Source organism: Montipora capricornis, chromosome 7, assembly GCF_036669925.1.
Source record: "Montipora capricornis isolate CH-2021 chromosome 7, ASM3666992v2, whole genome shotgun sequence".
Classification (NCBI taxonomy): Eukaryota; Metazoa; Cnidaria; class Anthozoa; order Scleractinia; family Acroporidae; genus Montipora; species Montipora capricornis.
The window spans coordinates 40,597,600-40,604,307 of record NC_090889.1 but is presented as its reverse complement, the minus strand read 5'-3'; positions in this window follow the sequence as shown (position 1 = coordinate 40,604,307).

Sequence of the window (6,708 nt, the reverse complement as noted above, 5' to 3'; positions counted from 1 at the left end):
CTGGGGCCATCTCGTACAAGCGCCCCAAATCCCTTCGGGATTCAAGGATAAAATTCCCACGCGCTCATAGTCTCCTGGGTGTTCGGTTTCACACAGCTTTTATATAAAGAGGCCTGTTTTGGCCTGGTTAAATCTCTTTTCATTAAACGTTCGCCAGTCGATAGCTTGGCGTTTTTCTTTTTCCCGGTCATAGCTGTGCCATCTTCGAAGATTTTCTTCGTTTTCCATGACGGACCAAGTTCCTGTTGTTCCCGAGGATGGGGCTGTTGCAGCGGCCGTTGATCGTCCAGCCGTCGCTGCCGTTGAGAACAACGCACAGAACGCTAACGTTAACGTGGTTCCTGCGCCCCAACCTGCAGCTCCGGAGCCCGAGGTTAGTGTTTCTCTTGTCGTTGTATTCGTTTAGCTTGGTTCTCGCTACTGCGTTATTTGTATTAGTTTTCGCGTTTGTGCTACCAATTTAGTTTTCGCATCTGTGTACAATTCTCGCGTCTGTGTTACTACTTTCGCTTTTGTGTTACCACTTTAGTTGGCGCCTGTGTATTAATTCAGTTTTCACGTCTGTATACAACTTTAGTTTTCCGTCTGTGTGACAAGTTTGGGTTTCGCGTCTGTGTTACCGGTTTAGTTTTCGCGTCTGTGTGACAGGTCTGTGTGACATATTTAATTTTTCGCGTTTGTGTGACAAATTTAGCTTTCCGTCTGTGTGACAAATTTAGTTTTCGCGTGTGTGTGACCTAAGTTTAGTTTTCGCGTCTCTGTTACAAGTTTAATCTTTTGAGTTTCTGTTACGAGTTTAGTTTTTTTGCGTCTTGTGTGACAAGTTTGGTCTTCGCGTCTTTGGACAAGATTTTTCACCTGTGTGTGGAGCTTTCACTTTTTTCTCATTTTTTTCCTTATCCCTTCGTAGGGTTATGAGGACCTTCGCCAAACAGTAGAGTCGTTGCAATCGGCCATTAATGTTTCTAAAGTTATTCAGTCCTTGGAATCAGTTAGAGTCCTCGCCTCTCGTACTGCCGCGCTTCTCGATCCTTTCGCCCTCCTTGCGGCCTTGGAACAACTGTCAGGCCACGCTAGGGACGCGAACCACCCTCAACGCAAAGTTTGATTTTATTTTTAAAGAGTCCCCCCCCCACCCCCTTGCAAACTCCAACTCACTTGCTGAAGTGGTGCTGCAACTCCTTGGGGATAAGGAGGAAAGAGATGTGGCTTCCCAGATCCGAAAGATTTTAAGGTCACTCTTTTCCTAAAATTTCAGCTCCAGGACAGGCCTTTGATTTTTGGGGAGACAATTCTGGCGCCCCGCGTCAGGGCCCCTATCCCGAAAGTTCATTTGGTCGCGGTGGACGTCTCACGCCACAGTACTACCGGCCCGGAACCTTAACTAGGCGCTGTTTTAATTGCAGAAAAGTTGGTCAATTTGCTAGGTATTGCCCATTAGTCTCCGAAGTTGTTAAAAAGTGGCGTTTCTTTGCTATATGTTGGAGTATCGGTGCCTTTGATCGTTTGCCTTGTTAGTTATCTCGGTGTTCTTCTGTACTGAAGTCCACGCCACATTAACGTTTGCTTTGTCTATTACTTCGTGTTTGTTTCGCTTGTCTTTTTTCTTTCTAAGCTAACCGCTGGTATCCCGTCGAAGGGGTCTTCTTATGCCTTTTATTGCTCTGTCCCTGGACAGGGTATTTCGGGGCTGCTTCGCGGTTGGCTTTTCTCCTTTTCTACATCGTCTTTCATTGGCGCTTTTTTCGTTGTCCTTTTTGTTTTACACGCCCCCATGCAAGAAACCTCGTTATGATTATCGCCCGGACGAAGTCTCTTCAATTTTTGATCAGTGGTGCAATTGGAAAGGGGAAAAGCCTCGCGTGCAGGCCCGAGCCCCTCGCCCTACATGGTTTCCAAGGTTGTAAAGTTTGCAATAAAGCTTTTTGAGTTATGGAGAGAGTTACGGTCATCCGTGTATTTTGTTGGGACCTTACCACCCTGCCTAGCTTTCGGGAGTAGCAGCCCTGAGTTCATTCCGGTAGTTGCACCAGATCGAAATTCTCATCATGTAAACCAATACAGAGCGAACATTAACCGGAGTAACTGCAGAATATCCTGCCACTTTTAAAGTAACCCATAGATGCGTGCATGGCTACGCAGTCGCTTTGTATTATATGAAGTGTCTTCTAAGAGAATACGCGGATACGCTGAGGAAAGCAACGCTCATCCCTGAGAAACAGTAAGTATCTTCCTAAGTGGACACGCGGATACACACTGTTGATCCCATGGAGGATTAACTATTATCCGATGAGCTTATCCTAAAGAGACAAAATAGATTTCTCTCCACCCAAATCCTCGAAAGAAACTCCTTGCTCGCCCCAATCCCTTACCTTATGGCGGTGCCCCTTTCAGAGAGCGCAACCGTTCCAAGGAAACGGTTTGCCCAAAAAAAATGCATACACAAGTGTTATCAAGGGCAAACAGGAACTTTTTTATTCTTATTTTTTTTTTGTTTCCTTTTATTTTTAACGGGATTCGACCCATCCTTCGCTGTTCTAGGCGATGTTACAGGGCGTTCCTGCAATTTTGAAACTTCTTGTTTCTTGCTTCCTTTTTGAAGCTTTTTCTTCAAAGTGACATCAGCGATATCTGACCAAAATTTGTTGCTTCTTGGTGATGACCCGGTATCTTTTATTTTCCCTGTTGATTTTGTAGACGTAATATTCTCCAAATCTTCTCTCTTTAGCTTCTTCTTTCTACCTTTGAAGGAGTCTCTACATAATGTGGCTTCGTCATCCATTTTGACGTCCTTTCTGACAAACAGTGCAACGAAAACTACGTTGGTATAATCTTCGGTTGGTGAGGCACGAATGCTGTTGTCCGCTGTGAGAATTAAAAAAAAGATTCATGTGTCGAACACGCACCAGAATCGTACTTTCTGTCAATTACACTGCATGTCTAGAGAGATAAAAAAATATAATTTATTACATGTAGTTCAGTGCTTCGGGGTTCACGTGTGTTCAATACTTTACGTGGTTTGGGCGGACCATCCCGGTCACAGCCAGAAAAAAGTTGATGATATGTGCCGATAGAATTGTGCTTCTAAGGGCCTGTTTATATGAGGCCCGGTTAGGCGGGCTAGCCCGCTTTGCCGAGATCTCGGGTAATGTCTATTTTCTTTAGTCAAACTTCGGTTCGCCACGGTTTATATGAGAAGGCGAGCTGGCACGATTGCCGAGATCCCGAGATCTCGGCAAGCCGGGCTGAGAAATTCTCAGGTAAACGGTTCAGCCCGGTTTGCCGGGATGAAAAAAAATGACTGTGAAGTTTGACGACTTAAATGCTCTCCGTTCTTGAAATACAAAAGGAATTGTGACGCCCGAAAATGGTCCGTAATGTTCCGGAACTTTCGAGAAACGGGCCCCAGCTCGCCTAACCGGGCTGTCTCGCCTCATATAAACAGGCCCTGAAATTCATCCTGGTAAACCGGTGATCACGTTGCAAACGACCCCAACTTGTTTCACAGTCCCAGCGCGCTCAATTAGGAACTAGGGACCTTAAGATCTACAACGGCGACTTCAACGAAAACGTCACCTCAAAATATCACTTTTTTTTGTCATAATTCTTTCGCTGTTATTCTATGTCGTTCACTTCTTACAATTTGGGCGACGTATCCTAAAAGTAAATGGGTACGAGCAGTTACAAAGTGAATATAGAAAATGAAAGATTCTCTGTTGCATGCTCACGTTGTCGTCAAAACCTCAAATTTGGTAATTTCACGTCGGCCTGAATGCACTGAGCACCGCAAGAATCCGAGCTAAAATCCGTGCTGCACGTGCAACACGATCATTTATGCTCTTTTAACCAATGCTATCATTGTTTTGAGCCGTTGTTGTTGCCGTCGCCATCGTAATATCTTAAGCTCCCAACTTTACGATATATGACGACGCGTCGACGAAACGTCACCGCAAAATATAACTTTGCCCTCCTATCGTAAGTCTTTTGCGATTATTCCATCTTGTTCACGTCGTATATCGTGGGCAACGTATCCTAAAAATAAACTGGTATGAGCGTTTCAGAGTAAAAATAGAGCATGAAGGTTCACATTTCTATGCTAATGTTGTCGTTGCAGCGTCAACTTTGGTGACTTCACGTCATTGTTAAGCAGAGTATTGCAAAAAAAATGTGCTAAAATGCGTGGCGCACGTGCAACACGATCACTTTTCCCTTTTTAACCGATGATATTGGCCGTGTTTTCACGACAGCTGTTAGTCTCCTTCGCAGCCGCTCGGGCCGGAGTCATGCAACGCTCCCCGTCCCCACGCGTGGGGACGGGGAGTGTTGCGTGCCTCCGGCCCGAGCGGCTGCGAAGGAGACTAGACAGCTGTTGTCGCGCTTGACATTCCTGAAAATGGTTTGTTTGCAGACTTCGTTAAGCGACTTAAAAATGATATGTGTTTCCAAGAATAAAATTAAATGAAAGAGCACGTGCCAATACAATAATAGAAATAGTAATATTTATTTATTTATTTATTTATTAAACTTCGCCCTCTAAATTAACTATTAACAAAACATGACGACGTAAACAAAAAATAAACAAATACTGGGTAAGGCAGGGTGACCACAACAGCTGACGCCAATTACTGTGGCACGCCTGTTGTATTTCCGATTTCAATAACCGCAAGCGACTCCTGGTTGGCCGAAAGTAATTACCAACTAGCTTAAGCTACTTGGTTTTGTGGCTTAAATTTAATGAGAATTCTACTGAAATTTGCCGACTCGCTTAACTTTAAACCAGTGTGGAAAGAAACTGTTTTCAAGGAATTTTCGATTGTCACTCGCTAAGCAACCTGAAAAACCGTTCGTGAAAAAACACGGCCATTATTGTTTTGTGGCGTCGTCGTTTCTTAAAGTCGCTCATGATTTAATTTCATCAGTCAAACCGAGAAATATGACTGGCTCTCGCTCAAACCTACCTCCTTGAAACACAGCTTTTCCACGGTGAGTCCAAGATGGAAGACAATGCTCCAGAGTAAAGCTATCACTATTCGCTTTCAAAGCCGCTTGAACCACTTCCTCATTTTCCTTAAATTTGTACAGTGAATAAGAAAATCAAAAAAGAAGTAGAGTTATAAGAAAATCCCCAGTACTTTAAAATCGAAGATGCAGCTTTTTTTCAATAGTGACTTGACGACACTCGAACAAGATTTAGGCGACGAATGTTCCGAATATACCGCCAGGATGCAAATTGTCGAAATGGAGCTAAATTTGCTATTATAAATAAGGAGATCTTAAATGTTAACCCCGGTGAATGAAACGAAGAGATGGATTTCTTCGATGGTGCGTTGGGGATACTTGGAAAAACTCCGAATACTCCTCGGTTGGGGTCGACCTTCCGTCGTACACAGCTTCTGACAGGGTGCGCGGGTGCGGGACCACACAATTCTATCAAACTCGCACAACAACGCACAATTTCTAAAAATCCGCAAAATCCTGCACAATACTGAGTGAACTTGAATGCTTGGAGTTTTTATAACTACACGTTTTACTGTTTATAACCAAGATTGAAACCTTTTCAAGTAAAATAAATCAGACATTTCATCAGGCAAACGTAGAGCGTGGTGTATTTCTTATGATAGCGTATGTTCTGTAGAGGCAACTTTAGCTACTAACGAAATCTTGATTTTTGCGAACTTCAATCGCCCCTTAGCCTGTGTCGCAGACGTAATCTAAGACAGGTTAGTAACGTGCGCGAAGCAGCGCCGGGATCCTTGTTATGGACCCCCAACAGACTCAAGCAGACATGCGTTTCCAATTTCCTTTTAACCTGATTGGCTATTACCAGTCTTGTGCGTCAATTGATGGCGTATCGAACAATTGATTTTTTAAGGTGATTCCTCAGTATTGCACTGCGCATACTGGCTGCGCATTTGGTGTGTTTATATTTATAAACTGCATGGTCAAATTTGCAAAATTGTAAATATGGCGTAAGTCGATCATACATGCTGAAACAGTTCTCAAAACACGTGAGAAAAGTTGTGAATGACCATAATTCTTTGCGAATAAGCACGCGCATTCCGAGAACATGGCGAATTTTGTTGTTTCGATCTACGATAATCAAGATAGACAGGTACAATTGTGGTGTTTTTCTCTTAAACGAGCACAGGGAACTATATTTTTTATTGCATAATTCTGGTGTACAAAGTATACTCTTTAAATCAAAAACAATTTTAAAAAATTTATCAGAAGGAAAAAAAGATACAGCTAAAACCATACACAAAGCCCCTCACTCAGGGATGTAAATTATGGTCTTGAAAACAACGACTCGAGAAACGTTTTGAGTCAACGTCGCTTCAATTTCAGGGGTTTTTTTCCATAAACTGTATAAAAAAAGTGTTCCATACGCTCTAGACTTTTTATCTATCAGGTGCTTTTTCAAGTGTTACTTTAAAAACCCTCTCGTTTAGCTACCGCAAGATGTACCCTACGCCGATGAACTAACGCACGTAATTAGTATCAGTACAGGCATCAACGGGGTAAGATTGGCACATTATATCTCTTAAGCAAGCACGGTGACTTATCTTTTTTATTGTAGTTCTCAAAACAGGGATTAGTAGGGACCATTCAGAGAAAGTTTCAAGAAAATCGTTCGACAACTTTTTTTTCTGAGGAATCAAGTTATGTTTTTCCAATTTGTTTGAATTACGCCTACCACAATGATACCAT